This window comes from Sphaerodactylus townsendi, linkage group LG05 (assembly GCF_021028975.2).
Source record: "Sphaerodactylus townsendi isolate TG3544 linkage group LG05, MPM_Stown_v2.3, whole genome shotgun sequence".
NCBI lineage: Eukaryota > Metazoa > Chordata > Lepidosauria > Squamata > Sphaerodactylidae > Sphaerodactylus > Sphaerodactylus townsendi.
The window spans coordinates 25,309,591-25,331,775 of NC_059429.1; the positions used below are offsets into that span (position 1 = coordinate 25,309,591).

General features: G+C 50.9%; 1 long non-coding RNA gene and 7 other non-coding genes across 11 annotated transcripts; all 8 read right to left on the reverse strand.

Moving 5' to 3' along the window:
• Nucleotides 1–1,703: 1,703 nt before the first annotated feature.
• On the reverse strand, nt 1,704–11,810 carry LOC125433762. Of its 4 annotated transcripts, none has more exons than XR_007244663.1 (12): nt 11,606–11,810; nt 9,403–9,435; nt 9,104–9,146; nt 7,887–7,923; nt 6,913–6,973; nt 6,096–6,133; nt 5,067–5,160; nt 4,639–4,685; nt 3,831–3,877; nt 2,867–2,911; nt 2,002–2,035; nt 1,704–1,808 (listed from the first exon to the last, which is right to left on the reverse strand). It is a non-coding gene; the product is annotated as an uncharacterized LOC125433762 (long non-coding RNA). The 4 variants fall into 4 exon arrangements; XR_007244661.1 differs by having other exon boundaries at nt 4,639–4,682; nt 11,606–11,806; XR_007244664.1 differs by having other exon boundaries at nt 5,067–5,092; nt 11,606–11,805.
• Nucleotides 2,565–2,639, reverse strand: LOC125434085. The gene has a single exon (XR_007244727.1). It is a non-coding gene; the product is annotated as a small nucleolar RNA snR60/Z15/Z230/Z193/J17 (small nucleolar RNA).
• LOC125434075 lies at nt 2,980–3,058 on the reverse strand. The gene has a single exon (XR_007244718.1). It is a non-coding gene; the product is annotated as a small nucleolar RNA SNORD79 (small nucleolar RNA).
• On the reverse strand, nt 4,101–4,162 carry LOC125434093. The gene has a single exon (XR_007244735.1). It is a non-coding gene; the product is annotated as a small nucleolar RNA SNORD75 (small nucleolar RNA).
• LOC125434081 lies at nt 4,938–5,012 on the reverse strand. The gene has a single exon (XR_007244723.1). It is a non-coding gene; the product is annotated as a small nucleolar RNA SNORD47 (small nucleolar RNA).
• Nucleotides 5,189–5,251, reverse strand: LOC125434092. The gene has a single exon (XR_007244734.1). It is a non-coding gene; the product is annotated as a small nucleolar RNA SNORD78 (small nucleolar RNA).
• LOC125434084 lies at nt 8,859–8,939 on the reverse strand. The gene has a single exon (XR_007244726.1). It is a non-coding gene; the product is annotated as a small nucleolar RNA snR60/Z15/Z230/Z193/J17 (small nucleolar RNA).
• Nucleotides 10,443–10,522, reverse strand: LOC125434082. Its single transcript, XR_007244724.1, has one exon. It is a non-coding gene; the product is annotated as a small nucleolar RNA SNORD74 (small nucleolar RNA).
• Nucleotides 11,811–22,185: the final 10,375 nt, after the last annotated feature.

A 22,185-nucleotide genomic window follows, 5' to 3' on the forward strand; every position in this document is an offset into this window, starting at 1 on the left:
ACTGCCACACCTCAGCAATGTATTAAAAATTCAGGCAGTACTGGAGCCGTTTGTTATACCTGCCATGCAAGGAACTCAAGATTTTTCTAGCATTCCTTTCTAGGATGCACTGTGAAAAGCCTCAAAGGCTGGTGGGAGATGAAATCGCAGACAGCTTGTGCTTCCTGCTCCATCTTAGGAAACCTGCAGCCTGTGCTTGCCCTGCAATTCCCTATTGTAGGCCAGGGTTTGTTTTGAGTTCCCAGGGCAGAGACAACTCTGGCCCTCAATTTAGATGTGTCAGCAAGCTATACTTCGCTAGCCTGTAGTGGGAGGGATCACTCAAGCCTCAAAAACACATTATTTAAAACCAAGGGCCAGTTGGATCCAGTGATAGAGAAGGTTGCATTCATTTCAGCCACAATCTGAGCAATCCAACCAGATCAAGCAGGGGCACTGAGAAGGGAAGGTGGGGGGATGGCAGGGGTACCATGAGGTATGAAGAGTGAGGTCAAGGGTACCATGACGTTGAAAAGGTTGGGAAACACTGCTGTAGACAATATGAACTGGTGCTTTCTGCCATTTATACCTGCTAGATGGGGAGCCAAACCAAAAGATACGAACACGGATATGGGAGTGCAGTTCTCTTTGGAATACACCCAGATTTGATCTCTTATCAATGATAATCCATGAAGACTGAGATTAAGTTTGGGAGAGCCATTCTTATCTCACCTTGATCTCAGGTTCTTTTCCCTAATGACTCCAGGCCAGCTGATTTCTCAAAGATTTATTGTAAAAGTTCAAAACAAAGAAATAAAACATAAATGCAATAAGAGAAATGGCTCAGCTGAACACAGTCTTATGGATCTCTCGGGACGTCCAGCCAAGAGGTGCTTCCATTAGTTTAGCCCATGGTTGAGTCACCCAGGCTTTGTTCTCTTACTCTCCAAGAAAACTTTCCATCTTTGCTATGCGGTCCCCAACCTTTGAAGTGCCTTATTTGGGCATCTTCCTGTCCTGGGTACATTCCTATGGCCTTTTGGTTTCCCCATCTGGGTGGATCAAAGACCATTTGATAAAAGCCCTTTTTTTACCATGTAGGTGTGACTCTGCTAGTTTTACAGTATTATTCCATCACATAATCCTATAAACTTTGGGGGGGCTGGAGGGTATGCTTGTTACAAAAAACCCTTTGCCTCCCTGAAGTAAAAATACTGTCATACACGTAAAAGCCTTAGTTGTGAGTATGCATACAGTTCAGGGCTAACAGATAATGTTGGTTATTACAGGACACCAAAGCCCTAGAAGCAACAAGAATAATAAACTGCTGAGAATTGTTTTAACAGTTTAGCGGGCATAGGTTTCAGCAAGGTCTGAAGTACCTTCTTAGAATTAGACTTTCAGCTCTTACCTCATCTGAATTATATTATTTAGCCTTTCCTTAGAAACTAAACATCAGACTATCACAACAGGGGCCTATATTGTCACTCTAGCCTCCTGATGTACAGCTAAAGTTATTCTGCTTCCTCCTGGGGCAGATTTGAAATGTCAGGAGTTGTCTAAGTATGTTACAGCAGCCCTCAGACTCTCACAGCTGACTATTTCACATTTGTGTATCAGACAGCCTCCTTCCTGTCACAGCATCATTTGATCGCGAAACTCTCCTTCAGCTTAAATTTGGGCATTTTTGGGCACACTATAAAAAGAGCCAAGAAACAGCAACATGGTTTCAAAGAATCATTTTATTAGCCAAATATCATAGGATTGGATTTAACTTTTCAACTGTTTGATTACACCCAATTCTTCCGGATAGGACTGTAGCTTCATGCCTATGGGAGGAATAAGGAAGAACGGTTAACCTGTGTGCTGCATTCTAAATGAAGAACAGTTTGGAAAAGGAAGAGATCAGACCCTAGATTCTCCATCACATATCAGAGAGAGAGTTCAAGGTTAAGTTATCATCATTTTACCACTCCCATTAAAATCTCAACCTAGTATTTCACACACAAAAACCACACGTACCTGTCAAAGTCCTGCCAGTTTTCAAGTTAACCACCTAGGAGAGAGAAGCATTAATGCAGATGGGAGGAAGGAAATGAAATAAATAATCCCAGAACACACTGAATCATAGTACTTCATGGAGAAGATTCTAAAGTAGCAAGGGTAGAACAAATTTCTGAATCTACATTTTTTCCCTGAGTCAATGTTTTGTATAAAATTGTATAAAATGTTTTGTATAAAATGGTCTTACAGATCAACAAATCACTGCTGGAGCTCACCGTCATACAGAACCAGGATGGCTTAGCGTTTCAGTTGGAATCAGATTTATTGCTGAATTTGTCTAGTCTCAATTTCCCTTGCTGAATTTTATTAATTATAGTTGAGGTTTGCCAAAGATGACTAATGCAACCTTACTGTTTCTTATCAACAGATATTTTTATTGCCACAAACCCCAAAGGGCAAATATATGTGGCTCTTTATATCTTCTGCAAGACTGCAAGGATAAATTTCAATAGTCTTACAGAGCTTAGCCAGGAGAGAACATGCAAATACAATACCATTTAGTTGTCTAAGGAGCTTGCAGCCAGATACATCAGATAGGAGCGAAAGATAGATCACCACTGTTCATCTGCTGAACTATGTTGTCATCATTGTATCTGCTGATCATTGCTTTAACATTCAAGTTCTTTAATTACCATGAGGGTGAGAAGATCCAGAAATGGACTCACGGCTGTAATAATCAAGTATTTGCTTCCATTTGTTTACAGTAATCTACCACATCAGCACAATAAAACACTAGTGCTCTGATACAGCAACACAGGTTCCATTTTCAATGGGCCCCATACTGTTTGTAGTAAGCTTTCAAAGCACATTTCATAGCATTTACCTCAAGCAGAAGAAAGACCTCCTCCAGAATACTGGGCAGCTGAATCTGTAATAAAATAACTTTATCTGAGAAAGTTTCTAACCCAGCAACAGAGATACAAGGCATCAGTTCTGTACTGTTTCAGTTGAGAATTATCTTCAGTCCCTTTCAGAGAGATTCCCATTGTTCTGTACAATGTCATCATTAACAGTACACAACAAATATATACATCCCCTGGGAAGGGATGCATGTTCCATTTCTGTTTGGAATCCACCAATTAAGCGTAGAAGAGATGACAGGCAGACCCAGGGGTGGGGGTGGGGGATTCACATAACTGCATGTGAAGTTGTGCCTTCAAACAAGCTGAATAAAGCAGCATTTGTCCATTAGTGGAGCAGGGGTGTGTCACCAATTCACCCTCATAATACTGTTTCCCAAAGTCCCCTGTCATCAAAGAGCATTTTGCACTGCATGAGGAGATAAGACCTGTTCCCACTGATGGAAATATCTGCCATCAGGAGTAACTGTCTTTGATCTAGTTCATAATATTAATAGAGGATTTTTCCCTGTGCTTCCTATGGAAGGAGGGATGACAAGCATGTTCAGATAGTGCAGACTTTTCTATGCAATTACACAGCTGGGAAATCTTGCAAAAGGCATTCTCCCTATCCTCAAAAAGAGACTGCCCTGTTAATACAGCAGACTGCTTCTTGCAGGGTAAACTGGCCTATTCACGGGGGAAGAGTTTGCCTATGGCCTTTAACCCATAGCATCTCTTAACTTATAAAGTAAGGATTAATGTTGACATCTATTCTTCTCATGATTCACGTGGGCATTTTACAAAAATGCAGGGAAGGCCACGCTGTGACCACACCAGAGCACAGATGCCAATGAATGGGAACTCTTCTCCCACACCCAGCCCAGCCCCACTTTATAGCTACACTCACTGCCTAGCAACTATCAAAGTGTCATTGCTATAACTTACCCATTAGTTGCAAAAGTAGATCATTCCTCTGTCCATAAAACATGACTCTGCAAGAGAGGTTACTCAGGTTAAGCATCGTTCCTTTAACATTTTTATTTCATTTCGTTACAGGCTTCAAAACGTGTATTTGTGCTGAGAGGAGACCCAGTTACCTCTGCTCATTTTCATGCCACCTAGAAGCTGACTGCATCCAACATTGCTCCTAACAAACTACGATGCAGTGCCAATGACAATACACTGCACACATGCATGCACCACTTATCCCTAGAAAGCCTCAGTGTGTTGTTTTCAGAAAACCATTCTGTCCACTACTCTTTAAGACATCATTGGCTTTCCTTGTTCACAAAGTCTTATTTTCAGTGGTGTCTGGCATTTTGGGAAAGGACATGCAAATTTACATACACCTACAGGGTTGGATCCAGCCAGCTTTTTCACTCCCACCCCCAATTCTTGCCAGGGTCATCATCAAACATGGGTTTTGTCTGTGCCATTCCCATCCTGCCCAGCATAGCAACCTTGGGTATTTAAAGTGGATCCCTTTCTGTACTGCCTACTTCAATTATCAGCAGTTCTCAAGTCTTTTCCCAGCCCAGCTAACCAAGATTAACTACAAGTGCAGATGAATGCACCTGGGACCTTCTGAATGACAAACATATTACTACTAAGAATACTACTAAATAATAAATACCTTACTACTAAGCTATAGCTTCATAGATACCTTAACACCCCCCCCCCACACACAGACCACCTCCTAGAAACACACCCAAACTAAGCTTACAGAGTTAGCTAATAAGCACCGATTACTAACCTTTCTCCTGATAGGATGACTACTGGGAGAATCAGCTTCTATTTCTACTTTTAAAAGACACACACATAAAAAGGAGTTAGAACACTGGTCAACAACCCTGGTTCAACATCATAAGCTCCAAGCAAGGCTATGCTTACATGTTTTATACTTATTCCAAGATTAGACAGGCCACAAATTTCAGCTGGAAGTTATTCACAGCAGAAAAGCATTTTGGCCAGAACAGGGATATGGACAAGATAACAACCCACGAGGTCGAACCGTTACTAATCTTATGAAAGTGGCTGATCATTCAAAATTGTAACCTCAGTAAATGGAACGGTAGAAGGTTAATATCATGGGCTCTCATCTGGCAGAATCTAGTTTCATCATTGGTTACACGTACATTCCAAACAACCTCTTACAGGACAAATTCAAAAGAGTGCTCTTACCAGATTTGGAACTGCGTTGTTGGAACCTAATCAAGGATCAAAGAATTAGTTCGCTCTTTATATTCACAATGTTAAGCGACTAATTTAGTTAGTGCTGAAAAAAAAGGACAGAAGTTACAGGGTCGTTCAGTAAGATTAATCCACATACTGATTTCGGATCAGACATTTAATCATCATCATTTTGAACCCTGCTTACTGGAGTCTAAAAATCCCCTATAATGACAAGCAAGCATGTTCCCCAGAACGGTTCCACAGACAGCACACTAGTACTTCTAGGCCACATTTGATGCAAGTGGAGTGCAGAAGAAACAGGACTGCAAGCAAAGCAAAGGTTGAACTGAATTAAAGGAAGGCTAACTCTAACCCCACACAACCAGAGCTGCAGTGGCTTATTCCAGCACTATGCCACACTGAATGGGCACAAGTGTTTATTACCTTGCCCTTTCAAAAATGCTACGACCAGGAGCGCTTTGCTGGACCATTTCCCACAACCATTTATTTAACTGCCTAACACCATCCCAATCCTTAACATTTACAATGTTAAAACACAATCCTAATTAAAAAACTACTGATTTATTCTTATGTGCTTCCTCCCCTCCGGGGCACAAGTCTGTCAATTCAGTATCAAGTAGTTGTTTGATGGTGTGGTACATTTGTACAATAATCACGACAGGGAATATTTGGGGGTTTCACAGTTTTAAAAATTGCTTCTAAAAATGTATGTGGGTCCAGAATCAGCTATAATAATGGCTTGTTTATACCATTCGTAATTGTTCCTATATTTTTACTCACACAAAGATGACAGAAGATTTGTGAATTAATCCATCATTTCCTGGCCCTTCTTTGTTCTAGAATGGTCTGCTTGGGTCCTAGTGCCTTGAGGACAGAACTAGGTATGCACTAGAACCCAAACGGAGCATTCTAGAACAAAGAAGGGCCAGGAAATGGTGGATTAATTTACAAATCCCCTGTCCTCTTTCACAGAGAAAAGAGTACAATTTAAAATAAACAAGTTCTGCAGTGACTCACCATCATTTCCAATGATAACTGCAAAAACTTCCAGTCACCTGAAATCGAGAAAAGAACATTTTGGGGGTTTTTTAAGCAACAGGTCACAAGAAAATTAGCAAATAGACAAGAAAGTGCAAGCAGACGCCTGAAGTCAGATAGAGCTAATTACAGACCCTCATGATTCAAGTCAGGGTTTTTTTTAATCTACTCATCACACAGGCTGCTTGCATTAAATGCTGCATAGGAGGCAGAACCTCAACAGCGTTGGTGTTTCCTACCCAAGTGGCATTCAAAAAATAACCAGCCAACGTGGGGCACCTTTTGAAGAGCAAAATCAATCTTGCTTCAAGGTTTTCTTGGGGAGGGGAGATGTAGTGCAGCTCGGGATCTATCCAGTCTTATCATAATATTCTGAGTGGGCAGAAGGCTGATCAGTAAATCCCAATTCACGCCTCCTAAAACAGTGGTTTTCAACCTTCCTAATGCCGCGACCCTTTAATACAGTTCCTCATGTTGTGGTGACCCCCAACCCTAACATTTATCCATTTTACAGATGGAGAACACTGTTGCAGAGAGTCTTAGGCAACCCCTGTGAAAGGGTCGTTCGACCCCCAGGTTGAGAACCACTGTCCTAAAACTACTGACCCAAGATCCACAGGAATTGCAAATAAGAGGATCGGGGCCTGAAGCTCTCTCTCTCTCCTCCTCCCAAAACATCCAGTCTGATAAAACAGTTCTGGAGAACTCAAAAGCTCCCATAAAGAGTGTATTATTTTGACTGTTCTTAGTAAAAGATATTACAAAGCTTTTCTTTTTGGAGTCAACCTAAACTCACCTTTTTCCGATCATATCTGTCAATCAAATTCTTGCTTTCAACTTATCTGGGTCAGAATGGCCTGCAACAAAAAGACAACTTTAATTAGTCTCTAATTAATCTACACATTTTCTTTTTTAGCTACAGTACTTCCACTGTATCAGTGTAGACTCAATTATCCTCATATGGATCAGAGACCTGATTCAACATCATGTACAGTGGAGACAAGGAGACTGTCGCCAATGCTACACCCCAAAGTCACAGTTACCCTAGTACAGATGAAACGGCTCCTGTTCTAATCTGTCCACATCAGTTAATTTATTTTACTTGGGCACCTTTTGACAACTAAATCAAGACGATTGCAGCCTTCAAAATCCAACACTGTTCGAAGAGGATTCTCACAATGGTATATCTAAACTATCCCTAAACTAGTGAAGTCTCTAGCAGTGGTTTTTTTGTAAGCTTCCCTATTGCTGATTTCATCTTCACACTTTGGAAGACAGTATCAGGGGAGCGAAAGCTAGACCAGATTTACATTCTTGGGCAAAGTTCAGTCGATACCAGGCCCCAAAGGCACATATCCGGTATCCCTGGTATCTGACAACCAGAACTATACATCAGGCAGTATCTTAGCCAGAAAATATGCATTGGGCAGCATCTTGCCTTAGACAAAAGAAAGTTTCTGAAGCTGAAAGAGCATTCCTTCAACTTTTAAGTAGCAACTTAAGAGAAGCCACTTTCAAATAAAGGAAGGCTTCAAGTTTTACTGAGGCGAGCAATATTGTAACAGGCTACTCTTTTACATTTAGCTTATTCAAAACTAAGCATCTGTCTTTGCCGCAGGCTGAACTAGCAAGGAGCCAAACACTACAATTCATCATTTGGGCTAAAGCACGTGACGTAACAGGGGTGCCAATATGAGATGATTTGTATCGTAAAGGTACTAAAATCTGGGATTATCTAGCTCATTATATGTAAGATGTAACCAACAATACCTGTTTGATCATCCAGGACTGAGCCATACTGAAGAACCTGTAAGAAAAGTTTAACTGTATTACAAAAATGATCAAGCGTCCATTAGCAATTCTGTGCACTTAATGGGTAGAAAATGCTAACAGTACACAAATAAGCCTTCTTTGTTTTATAACAAACGTTTGTTTTCATATTGGCATTGCTCATCAGTAAGAACACAATATTTTTCTACTAGATTAAGAAAAAGCCTGGAGTGAAGTGACCTTTTCACCCAGTGCCCCCCAAAAAGAGGCACAGACACTCTAATGCACAGGTGTCACGCTCGCGGCCCTCCAAATGTTATGGACTACAGTTCCCATCATCAGCTGGCAGGGGGTGATGGGAACTGCAGTCCATAACATCTGGAGGGCCCGAGTGTGACACCTATGCCTAATGCAAGGTTTCTCAACCTGGCACCCTTGTGCACCATGATAACCATTGCACTCTTCAGTGGGAGGAGTTATTGTAAGGCAAAGCATGTTAATGGCTGTCCTCATACAAATGAAAGGGTTTTCCAAGGCTACAACAGCAATCACTGGAAGATTAGAACTGTTAAGCACGTGAGCATGTGGTTCTATCTCCCCTTCAGACGTTTTTTCTTTCAACTCCCTCTCTTCCCCACGCCAGCTTTCCTTTATTTACTTTTATTCCCCTTCTTGGATCCTTTAGCAAAGTGAGGTGCTACGTTTGGGGCCTGCTCTTGCAGAAGCCATGTGGAGTTTGCCTTAGCCTCCCACAGCAGCTATTTTGTGATTGCACTCACCAGCCCCTCTCAAAATCCCAAAGTTAAGTCCACCAAGCCATTGCGCTTTGCGGGTTATTTTACAGGCTATTGAGAATAAACAGAGTAATCTGAGAAAACCCAAAAAGTGCCTACAGGCTTAAAAAGAGGCGTCTGAAAGCAGCAACTACTTTATAAGCAATGCAATGGGTATGGTGGACTCTGAACTCCAATGAGGATGCATCAGATAGGAGCGAAAGACACAAAAGATCATCACAGATTATCCGCTGAACTATGCAGTCATCATATGCAAGCCCCATTGGTAGTGGACTCCCTTTAAAGTTTCTTGCAAGGATAACTAATTGTCAAGAAAAGTAAGAGAGACCTTTCGACAGGGATCAGTCATTTCTGGAGCGGATGCTAAAAAAATGCAGCCCATCTAAAAACCCACTCAATCTGTTTAGTGGAAATTAACCTTACCAGGAATTTCGACTTTCATAAGGATCAAGCCAACTGCAAAAACCTATGAGAAAACCAGTACAAGTTATATAGTCTGCACAGAAGAAATCAAAGACTCAAGGTAACTTTTAAAAAGCTTACTGTGCCTCAGTTTTTAACAAAGGTGGTTAAATATTCTCATCATTCCACTGATCAAGAGTAGCAAATAAGTGTCATCATAGTGGCACAATGTAAATCAGCATTTAAAATATGACTTCTTATCTTTTCGAGATCACCTCCTAAACCATTTCAGTTTGCAACAATGTAAGAAATGAATTTACCTTTGCAAATAACATGGTCCTGATCACATAAGGCTGCAAAAAAAGACAATAAAGAGAAGTTAGGGATTCTTTCCCCTGTTCTTTATGAGAGCATTTGATTTCTTTTACTGATTTTATGAAATTAAGACAAGGATACTGTACACAAAAAGCCTTCAACTTTGTAATTCATTATTTCAGTATGACATTTTTATCATACCCTATATGCTCTTTATCATTTTTTTACATGCAATTGCCCCCAAATGGAAAACAAATCACACCTCTTACTCCACAAAACATATTTAAAACATTTTTATCCGACCTTATCGAAAATACTCCGGAGAGATTGGGCAGATCTTAAAATTTGTATCTCTACCACCAAAAAGCAGATGAAGGCCCCACAAAACATCACAACAATTTGAAGTTGGGCTCTTTCCCTTGTCCCAAGGTGAATCAAAGAAAGATCCCAATGATTAAACTGAAACAAGCCACAGGATCTCCAGAGTTGGGCATTCACCTCTTTGTGAGTTACAGGTGGAGCGCCACCTAAGGGCTATTGAAATACCAGGCCATAATCAGACAACAGGCTCTTAAAATACCAGGAGCCAGTAATTATTCCAATTATGGGAAATAATTGAGATCTTTCCTAGTTTTGCAACTCAGTGCTCACCTTCCAAAAGCCCACGATTATTTAGGGTTATAGAATGCTTAGGGGAAGGTGGGCATCAATCCATTTTCCCCAGCAGAAAGCAGACTGGATCCAGCTGACTGAATGTGGGATTTTCTGCACTGACCTAAGGCCATTGTTATGCTCTATACCAGGAATGGCAGGGGTTGATGGGAATTGGAATGGCAGGGGTTGATGGGAATTGGACACCCCTACTCTATACTGATCTGGGAATTGCTTTAAATACCTTTAAAGCTCTTATGAAAACAAAGACTCACAAGACTCCCCTCAAGTATCTATACATACGCAAATCGTATCTGGCAGACAAAAGTACAGGAGAATGAGAGGAAACTACACAGCAAATAGGGGAATGCTTCTATACTTATTCCTGTACCCCAGCGCCTGCTCAGAGATGTTGGCATTCATCATGCACTCAGATGTCCCTACCAACATCATTTTTCATCACATGCAGGCACTCAGATCAGTTTAACCAGGAAGCTTCAATTAGCCCTTTACAGCAATATTCCACAATCCCATTAAGCGTTTAAACACTCCTTACAAGAGATCCCACTGACCACTTCCTTGAGCAAGAGGCGATTCAAATAAATCATACCTCAGCTGCAAACCTTGTAAACAATATGCAGGGGTATTGATTTGTGCTCTGACCATACAACAGTCACCAGCTACAACTGGAGTTTTTCTGCCAATCCGCGAACAAAATACAAGGTTCCAGGTTTTACGTACTTGGCCATCCTAGAGAAACTGATTTATTTAACTCACTAAGGCAATCAATGGTCTGAAGCAAAAGTAATGAACCAGCTTGCAAATCGATAGAGCAAACTCAAAACCTGTGAGGTCTTACTGACGCTAAGATTAACAGAATTTTTCCCCTCCGTAAATTAACGTGCAGTTTCAGTGGCTGAAAATAAGCCATTGGGAGAATGTTAGAATTATGTTTGGATCACCATATATATACGTAGGTGTTTGTGTATATGTTTTTTTTCCTCATTTAGTATTATTATTTTAGGGGGGGAAGGAGGACGAGATCGGAATACGTATGTGTTAGATGTGCAAAATAAATAATTCTCTTTTTTTAAAAGCCATTACCCTCTGTAGCCTGGTGCGCCTTACGGCAGTCCGTGGTTCTTTCCACACCAGCCCACACTTAAGTACGATTCTGCTGAACGACTTCCACTCCTCCAACATAAGGTTAATATGCAACTTAAAAGAGTTCTGCCAAATCCAAAAGCGCGCGTACACCTTGCAATTGTAGATCGCTCCTAGGCAATGCATCTCTTTATTTAGTAGATGATATGAAATTAGCCACCCCGCGTTTACGTTTCCTGATGCTCTTAGGATTCCACCCAACGTGAAGGCCTAAAAGCCAGGGAGAGAGAACGCGGGGGGGGGGGGAGAATAATCTGCCTCCATCCTCCCCCTCCATGCCGCTCTCCCGATAAACAACACACCCCAAAGATCCCCCACTGCCCCTAAGCACGGGCTAAAATCATATTAGCGGGGAAACCCCTTCCCGGGACACGCTTCAACGACGCAACTCACCATCCCTGAGCCACCTCCTCACTCCACGCGACACCGACTGCGAAAGGGCAGTTGACGGGGCGGGGCCACTATTATATAGACGTAGGCACGGCCTCTCCCGGTCACGTGGCGGCAGGACGTTCTATTTGCATTTCTCCTCCTTTGTCCCAGCCCCTTGGTTTAAAAAAAATCCTCTCCCACAGAGGCTTTCCCTTTCACGCAGGCGCAGTGGCCGCGCCCGGCTCCGCCCCGGCCTCCCGATGGCGGGCTCATTCCTATGGGTGTGGCCACCTGACGCGAAGACCGTTTTGCAACGGCGGGGGAAAGATGGGGGGGATTGGGGGATGTTCTTCCGGGGCGGGGGTCGTCCAGGGAGTTTCGCTTCCGGAAGGGTGTTCGGGCTCGTCCCACCCCCCCAGGAGGTATGTAGTCGGTGCATTTCGGTCCCCTCGGGAAGGGCAGAGCGACTTAGAAAGCGTTTGGCGCTGCCCATTCAAAAATTTTCCCAGGTGGGGTCAAAAGTGTCTCCCCAAGTGGGTGGGGGGGACCCCCCAAAAAACCTCCAGTTTATAGCTCCACTTTTTCGTGGGGCAGGAGGCAGTTCCCTAAAGTCTCTTTTTATGAAGTCTCCAAATTCTGAATTCTTTCCCACAATTTTGCCCTTCTTGCACAGCTCGGGCAAGGCTGTCAGTAACCTTTTTTTTCCTCCCCGCCCTGAAAAGAATATGTGGAAGTTGTCCCGTGCGAGAGTGCCTTTGAGCCCATCTCCTTCTCGTTACTGTTTCAGATTTTTTTCATGGTTTTACACATTTTTTACAAATCTGCTAAGTGATCCTCCCTCTAGTCAGTGGGTCGAGGGGTCTGGAATGTGTGGTATTAGGGGAGGGGTCGGGTGTGGGTGTGTGGCGCTTATTTAAGTGGGGAGACTCTGGAGAAAGGGTAGGACAGGAGAGATAAAATGTTGGGAGGGGCTTTTAAATACTTTTACGCTGCCCGATTTACTTTGAAGTAAACCCCACTATGTTTCTAAGTATGTCTATACTGGACTGGAGGCTTACTCAGTGCTCACATTGTATTGAGCTGGAAGAAGGCTTTAAAATGGAGACGCATGGGAGCAAGAGTAGATTACTGAAGAGAGTAGATCCAGCAGGTCTATGGAGAGAAGGTAGTTCATTTACCTAAATAAAAAAATAGAGGATGGGATAAGGTGACCTTATTGTGTATGCATTTCTATATGATTTTGGACTCTGTGGTGTGTGCTTTAAGAACAACAGGTTGGAATTGTAACCCCCTTTCTCTCTAGTAAGGAGACTCAGTGGGGCTAACAAATTCCTTTCCCTTCCTCTCCCCACATCAGACACCCTGTGATGTAGGTGGGGCTGAGAGAGTTCTGAGAGAACATTGGCTAGCCCAAGGTTACCCAGAAGGAATGTGGGAGTGGGGAAACAAATCCAGTTCACCAGTTAAGACTCCACTGCTCATGTGGAGGAATGGGGAATCAAACCTGTTTTTTCTCTAAGAGTAGGAAAAAGGAGAAGGATATGTTATAAGAGGCAGCGAAGCAGTTTTTCTAATTGTAATAGTTAATAGTTATGTTAATAGTTATATATCGACATTGTTCCTCTTAGTGATAAGCTGCTTGTAGCAAATTCTCCATTCTGTTCAAAAACTGATGAAGCAGGACCCCTGACTTAATTGCTTCTACTTGTCATAGAAAGAGAAGACAAAGAGAATGCCGGAACTGATTCAGTGGCGACCCAATACATGGGGCATTTCAGGCAAGAGACAAGCATTGCATAGCAACCTCAGTCTTCCTTGGTGGTTTCCCCCACAAGTTACCAGCCATGTCTAACACTGGTTGCATGTCCCAAGCTCTGATAAGCTCAAGCTAAACTGGGCTATTTGAGCAGCAGAGGAAGAGAAGGCAGAGAAAGTGGATTCCATGTCACAAGTTGGAATGCAAAATGAATAAAAGAGATGGAGGTGTTGGCAGGAGTGGAAACAATACACTGTATCTTAAGGGCCTAGTGAATTGTGAGGTTCTTCTCCAGTTGTTATAGCCTGTTCTCCCTTGGTGCTTGATGTAACAACCATAATGCCCTAAAAGCATAAGCTGTTCCCAGATACTGAAATCCTTCCATTACTCTGAAACAAACCTCAAACACATTTTCTGGGATATTATTTTAGGAAATATTTTCAGAATCTGTACTACCAGGGAATCGATTGATCCCATCATGCAAGTGTATACAGAACCAGTTGTACCAAAATGTGTGATCAGACCAGTCTCATTACTATGTGATCTGGAAATACATGAAGCTATTCCTTGTGGTTGATTATGAATACATCTGCATATTCTTTCAAGACATTTTGGTTGTGCGACTGTATGTTTTTATATGTCTATATAGATATTTATTCAAGGGATTTTGGTAATTTGTGCGTCCTTATTTGTGTAGAGTATGGTGCTGAAAGAAGAAAACTGGAATTACTTTAGGATATCAGTAACCACAAATTAGAAATTTTAGTCTTTCTCCTGTCCAAGGATATTAGCCATTAACATTGGACCATTTTTCCTTATTGCTATTCTATACTTACTATGCATTCTGACATCATACCCTGTTGCCCTATCTGGAATTGAGTACTGTGGTTCCAGATGGGTGCCACGTATTTACTGGTTCTACAATAGCTGGACTTCAGTAAATCCCTTTGAATTTCCAGTCTTAGAACTTTGTACAGGCTTCTCATCTTATTCAGATTTCTGCTTGTCAGCAGGAAGGGTAACAGAAGTAATCTTGATTTGAGCTCAACTTATTGAGCATTTGTAAATGGGTCTGAAAAGTTTCTACTCTTATAGCTCGTTGAAGGTTGCAAACAGAAACTGTATTTCTTAAGCATAAAAGCAGTGATGCAGGATCAGGTCAGCAATCCATTTAGTCTAGCATCCTATTTTATAGAGTAGCCAATTAGACACTTCTGAAAGTCTTACAAGCAGGATACAGAGGCCAGGATCTCCTCTGTAATTGTCATCCAGCACTGGTATTCCCAGTGCTTTTGGGTATGAACGTGGAAGTTCTATTAGCCATTGTGTCTAATAGCCCTAGCTACCTATGTGTCATTAATTAGTCTTATTCTCTTTTAAAGCCAACTGTCCTGTGGCTGTGGATTTTAAAATTCAATTACTGTGAGTGAAGTTCTTCCTTTTGGGTATCAATATTCCGTCTTTTGACTTTGTTAAGTACATGTAAGTTCTAGTATCATGGGAGACAGTGGAGAAAGCTGTCTCCCTCCACTCCATGTAAGAAAGGCTTTGATAAAACAAACCAAAGTTGATAAGGCAAGAAGAAAGGGAGCATGAGGAGCACAGTGCAAAAAAAAATGTACAGCAATAACAATTTCTTTACACATACTGGAAGCCCATAAACTAGCTAGAGAGGGGATGAGGCCTCACCCCTCCTTTTTCACCTTGTTTGGGCAAGACTTTTTCAAAGAAGCCACCTTCCCTTTCATGGTTTCCTTAGAGTTTCGCATTACTCATGCTGTTAGTCTAGACTTTCATCTCAGATCAGGTCGTGAGCACCACTCAAGACCAAATCCAAGCTCACTTTGCCTCCAGTAAGTTCTACTGACCAACTTCTCCAAAGCACACTAATTTACATTGTCTAAACATTGTGTTTATTTTCCATGATATGAGTACACAACCCAGTAAGTGCAACTGCAAGATGAAGCTGCCTGTTGTTACCCAACGTTCCATTCTGGTTGTCTGCTTTATTTCTTTCCCCTTTTCAAGATCACCCTCAGTTTCAGTGAGGCAAGTGTTGGGGTCCTCAATGTTAAGGTATCTTTTGATCCTAGTACTCTGTTCAGTTGAAGTGTTTATTGGATTCTATGATTTTTTTTTTGACACAGAGCAATGCCAGCCCAATATCCTTTTTAAATATCCAGGAAAAGATATATCATGCTGATTTTTTGCCCATCCCATCAGATCTCTGAAATGCCCACTATTCTAGCTGTATTTTGTTTCCTTTGGTGAACCTTGGGGTGAATGTTTCCTTCAACAGCCCTTTGGTCTTCTTAAACAGATGTGATTTCCTCTCACTGAGAAGTTCTGACTCATTTCCATTTAGATTACTCAGACCAATTAGTCTAGAACCATTAACTGTGCAATGGGGGGGGGGGGAAGCAGGGCTGAAGCTACATTGGAAGCAGCGGAAGGGATGTGCTGACACCCGTGCCACCAGAGCTATATAAACTGGCATGAATGCCAGCACTGGTCACTGCAATGCCCAAACCCGGAAGCTAGCAATGTCTGCACCAGTGTCAAAGGGGGCATTCCAGGGGTCTTCCCAGAATGCACTTTCAGGCCAGGTATGCCCCGTCCCAGTGGTGCAAACTTGCACCACCAAAAAGTGTGGTGTAAAATCACTTTAAGCTATAGGCTTTTCCAGAGGAGTAAAAGTTTTCCCTTTTTCCTGGTGCCTGCCAATGGCCTCTTTGGAGGCAGCACAGTGATGCTGTTCCCAAGTCTGATGCTCTCCAATTGTTTAAACTTCAGTGGTTACTTTGGAAACTGCTCTGTGACCTTTAGGATACTGAGTGTCAGTAGACTGGTTTGGTTTCAGTTCAAGTGAAGGCTGTATTTTCCCCCCTTTTTTCTTTTCTTTTTTGTATAGGGCCAGTTCCTCCCACAACATTCCTCACTGCCTAATAAATGTCAACCATCCATCCAACAGTGTTTTTCTACTTTGATTACATGAATTTTCTGCCTAGCAACCTTACCTTTTTCCTTCAAGAACTGTATGTCTAGAGACCCTCCAGCATCCTGGTCTCAATGTGCACCATGTCCACAGTTTCCTTCCCAATGCTCCCTACTGGCCATTGTAGAATAGCATCTGCATCCTTCGCTCTGAGCAGACAGGTCATAGTCAGGTTAAAAGACCCATTGTAGACCATTCTGTATTGCTTAAAACTTTAACCCCTGATTATGAAGAGCCCTTCATCCAGCTATCCTTGGAATGAAAGGATATTGGTCTCCATCTGGTTTCCTTCTGAAGAATCAGTCCCCCCTCCCCGCCCAATAGCCTCCAACCTCAAGACCTTTGATTCTCCCTGACAGTGAAGAAGAAGTTAGTACCATCAGGGCAGGCTGTCTCTAGGAGATCAGTTCTGTCTGCTTTTCCAGGTCAGCAACTTTAGCCTCAAGGATATGAACTTGTTCATTGAGAGCCAGGAGCTCACTGGACTGATCCCAAACCTGTACCTGACATATATTGCATAGCCAGTTGTTCCCCTGCTGGCTTTCTTACCTTCGTGAACAGGTTTTGTATTTTTAATGCACGTTAAGATAAGTCCAGCTATTTTATTTGGAGAGATGCAGGTATCTAATAAGAGGCAGTCAAGTGCACTGGATTGCTCACCCTGTTGGAAAACTTGTACAGTTTCTCCACTCACTTTCTTCTTACCCTTTTTCGGGTTCTTTCTTCCTTTAATTTCATCTCTGGGGCTGTCTTGCTCCCAGAGCTGAGGGTTGCCCACTGCAGGCCTTAAATAGCAGTGACAGAACTTCCATTCTCCCACTGTAACCGCTCACAGTAATTGAGGGCCAGCTAATAAAACGGTGTGTGACAGCCAGCCATTATGATGGTTGAAGAATGAGTAGTGATTAAAGTGGGGGAGGGGGGAATTAAATGACATAAATCTGCTCTGCCATGAAACCTGGAAATTACACTCCTGAGTTGGAAGCCTAATATGTAGCCTTTAGATTCAGCCCTATGAACTAAGTTTGATCTAAGTCTAGCTACACTTGATTTGACTCTGTGGTTTCGACAGAGCTGAGGGAACCAACACTGCTATAGAAATAGCCCAGTCAGCCCTAGTTTGCCATCTGATCTTCAGATTAAAACTTAGTCTGTTGGTTCTGGACAGTTTTAAAACTTAGCTTTAAAAGAAATTTCAAGTCTGTCTAAGCTTAGGTGCACCTGGTTTGTCTTACTAACTGTAGCAGCGTGCAGAGAGTATAAAATGTTAATCATTGTCTTCTTTTTTACTTGTGCTGGGCTCTTTGTTTCGTGTAAACTATATTAATAAATATAAAATTAAAATAGCACTTTTTAAATCTTGCCCAGCTGCTTAACCTATTCACCTTGTAACTCTTTTCCAAATGCCTTTTCACGGTGGCTTGCAGTAAAAATACTGATTATTCTTAAAGCAATCAACAACACTATATACGTGGTCAAAAACTATTAGCTCTTATAAATATGTAACAACTTATAACACCACTTTGGTTCTGTGTACCGTAAGTCTATGACACCTATTTTGAAGTAGAGTCTGTTCACTGCTGCAACTTTGTATGAGTTTTGAACATGTATATATAGTGTTGTTGATTACTTTAAGAATAATCAGTGTTTTTACTACAAGCTGTGGGGTGCAGTTAGTTGTCAAGTACTATAAGTGGTTGTTGCACCTATCCCTTCCTTTGATAATGGTGGATCCTACCATTCTAAGCAATGGTTAAGCAAGTCTTCTCAGAATCCTACTCAGGTTTATGCAGTGGGGCATACTTTCAGGAAACTGTTCTTTGGCTTGTACCAGAAATTTGTTCTGAGCATATCCCTTTGAAAGGTCTTTCTGAAACTTCCATTTTCATTGCCAAGATACGAACAGGAGATGTCCCACATGGATTGGGCAGGGATTGTGGCTCAGTGGAGGACCCTCTGCTTTGCATGCAGAAGGCCCCAGGTTCAGTCCCCGGGATCTCCAGTTCAAAGGACTAGGACAGGTGTCAAACTCGCAGCCCTCCAGATGTTATGGACTACCCACCCCCCCCCCCCCCCAACCCCCCCCCCCACCCCCCCCCCCCCCCCACCCCCCTCCCCCCCCACGCCCCCACCCCCCCCACACCCCCCCCCCGCAGCCACCCCCCCCCCCACCCCCCCCCCCCCCCACCCCCCCCCCCCCCCACCCCCCCCCCCCCCCACCCCCCCCCCCCCCCACCCCCCCCCCCCCCCACCCCCCCCCCCCCCCACCCCCCCCCCCCCCCACCCCCCCCCCCCCCCACCCCCCCCCCCCCCCACCCCCCCCCCCCCCCACCCCCCCCCCCCCCCACCCCCCCCCCCCCCCACCCCCCCCCCCCCCCACCCCCCCCCCCCCCCACCCCCCCCCCCCCCCACCCCCCCCCCCCCCCACCCCCCCCCCCCCCCACCCCCCCCCCCCCCCACCCCCCCCCCCCCCCACCCCCCCCCCCCCCCACCCCCCCCCCCCCCCACCCCCCCCCCCCCCCACCCCCCCCCCCCCCCACCCCCCCCCCCCCCCACCCCCCCCCCCCCCCACCCCCCCCCCCCCCCACCCCCCCCCCCCCCCACCCCCCCCCCCCCCCACCCCCCCCCCCCCCCACCCCCCCCCCCCCCCACCCCCCCCCCCCCCCACCCCCCCCCCCCCCCACCCCCCCCCCCCCCCACCCCCCCCCCCCCCCACCCCCCCCCCCCCCCACCCCCCCCCCCCCCCACCCCCCCCCCCCCCCACCCCCCCCCCCCCCCACCCCCCCCCCCCCCCACCCCCCCCCCCCCCCACCCCCCCCCCCCCCCACCCCCCCCCCCCCCCACCCCCCCCCCCCCCCACCCCCCCCCCCCCCCACCCCCCCCCCCCCCCACCCCCCCCCCCCCCCACCCCCCCCCCCCCCCACCCCCCCCCCCCCCCACCCCCCCCCCCCCCCACCCCCCCCCCCCCCCACCCCCCCCCCCCCCCACCCCCCCCCCCCCCCACCCCCCCCCCCCCCCACCCCCCCCCCCCCCCACCCCCCCCCCCCCCCACCCCCCCCCCCCCCCACCCCCCCCCCCCCCCACCCCCCCCCCCCCCCACCCCCCCCCCCCCCCACCCCCCCCCCCCCCCACCCCCCCCCCCCCCCACCCCCCCCCCCCCCCACCCCCCCCCCCCCCCACCCCCCCCCCCCCCCACCCCCCCCCCCCCCCACCCCCCCCCCCCCCCACCCCCCCCCCCCCCCACCCCCCCCCCCCCCCACCCCCCCCCCCCCCCACCCCCCCCCCCCCCCACCCCCCCCCCCCCCCACCCCCCCCCCCCCCCACCCCCCCCCCCCCCCACCCCCCCCCCCCCCCACCCCCCCCCCCCCCCACCCCCCCCCCCCCCCACCCCCCCCCCCCCCCACCCCCCCCCCCCCCCACCCCCCCCCCCCCCCACCCCCCCCCCCCCCCACCCCCCCCCCCCCCCACCCCCCCCCCCCCCCACCCCCCCCCCCCCCCACCCCCCCCCCCCCCCACCCCCCCCCCCCCCCACCCCCCCCCCCCCCCACCCCCCCCCCCCCCCACCCCCCCCCCCCCCCACCCCCCCCCCCCCCCACCCCCCCCCCCCCCCACCCCCCCCCCCCCCCACCCCCCCCCCCCCCCACCCCCCCCCCCCCCCACCCCCCCCCCCCCCCACCCCCCCCCCCCCCCACCCCCCCCCCCCCCCACCCCCCCCCCCCCCCACCCCCCCCCCCCCCCACCCCCCCCCCCCCCCACCCCCCCCCCCCCCCACCCCCCCCCCCCCCCACCCCCCCCCCCCCCCACCCCCCCCCCCCCCCACCCCCCCCCCCCCCCACCCCCCCCCCCCCCCACCCCCCCCCCCCCCCACCCCCCCCCCCCCCCACCCCCCCCCCCCCCCACCCCCCCCCCCCCCCACCCCCCCCCCCCCCCACCCCCCCCCCCCCCCACCCCCCCCCCCCCCCACCCCCCCCCCCCCCCACCCCCCCCCCCCCCCACCCCCCCCCCCCCCCACCCCCCCCCCCCCCCACCCCCCCCCCCCCCCACCCCCCCCCCCCCCCACCCCCCCCCCCCCCCACCCCCCCCCCCCCCCACCCCCCCCCCCCCCCACCCCCCCCCCCCCCCACCCCCCCCCCCCCCCACCCCCCCCCCCCCCCACCCCCCCCCCCCCCCACCCCCCCCCCCCCCCACCCCCCCCCCCCCCCACCCCCCCCCCCCCCCACCCCCCCCCCCCCCCACCCCCCCCCCCCCCCACCCCCCCCCCCCCCCACCCCCCCCCCCCCCCACCCCCCCCCCCCCCCACCCCCCCCCCCCCCCACCCCCCCCCCCCCCCACCCCCCCCCCCCCCCACCCCCCCCCCCCCCCACCCCCCCCCCCCCCCACCCCCCCCCCCCCCCACCCCCCCCCCCCCCCACCCCCCCCCCCCCCCACCCCCCCCCCCCCCCACCCCCCCCCCCCCCCACCCCCCCCCCCCCCCACCCCCCCCCCCCCCCACCCCCCCCCCCCCCCACCCCCCCCCCCCCCCACCCCCCCCCCCCCCCACCCCCCCCCCCCCCCACCCCCCCCCCCCCCCACCCCCCCCCCCCCCCACCCCCCCCCCCCCCCACCCCCCCCCCCCCCCACCCCCCCCCCCCCCCACCCCCCCCCCCCCCCACCCCCCCCCCCCCCCACCCCCCCCCCCCCCCACCCCCCCCCCCCCCCACCCCCCCCCCCCCCCACCCCCCCCCCCCCCCACCCCCCCCCCCCCCCACCCCCCCCCCCCCCCACCCCCCCCCCCCCCCACCCCCCCCCCCCCCCACCCCCCCCCCCCCCCACCCCCCCCCCCCCCCACCCCCCCCCCCCCCCACCCCCCCCCCCCCCCACCCCCCCCCCCCCCCACCCCCCCCCCCCCCCACCCCCCCCCCCCCCCACCCCCCCCCCCCCCCACCCCCCCCCCCCCCCACCCCCCCCCCCCCCCACCCCCCCCCCCCCCCACCCCCCCCCCCCCCCACCCCCCCCCCCCCCCACCCCCCCCCCCCCCCACCCCCCCCCCCCCCCACCCCCCCCCCCCCCCACCCCCCCCCCCCCCCACCCCCCCCCCCCCCCACCCCCCCCCCCCCCCACCCCCCCCCCCCCCCACCCCCCCCCCCCCCCACCCCCCCCCCCCCCCACCCCCCCCCCCCCCCACCCCCCCCCCCCCCCACCCCCCCCCCCCCCCACCCCCCCCCCCCCCCACCCCCCCCCCCCCCCACCCCCCCCCCCCCCCACCCCCCCCCCCCCCCACCCCCCCCCCCCCCCACCCCCCCCCCCCCCCACCCCCCCCCCCCCCCACCCCCCCCCCCCCCCACCCCCCCCCCCCCCCACCCCCCCCCCCCCCCACCCCCCCCCCCCCCCACCCCCCCCCCCCCCCACCCCCCCCCCCCCCCACCCCCCCCCCCCCCCACCCCCCCCCCCCCCCACCCCCCCCCCCCCCCACCCCCCCCCCCCCCCACCCCCCCCCCCCCCCACCCCCCCCCCCCCCCACCCCCCCCCCCCCCCACCCCCCCCCCCCCCCACCCCCCCCCCCCCCCACCCCCCCCCCCCCCCACCCCCCCCCCCCCCCACCCCCCCCCCCCCCCACCCCCCCCCCCCCCCACCCCCCCCCCCCCCCACCCCCCCCCCCCCCCACCCCCCCCCCCCCCCACCCCCCCCCCCCCCCACCCCCCCCCCCCCCCACCCCCCCCCCCCCCCACCCCCCCCCCCCCCCACCCCCCCCCCCCCCCACCCCCCCCCCCCCCCACCCCCCCCCCCCCCCACCCCCCCCCCCCCCCACCCCCCCCCCCCCCCACCCCCCCCCCCCCCCACCCCCCCCCCCCCCCACCCCCCCCCCCCCCC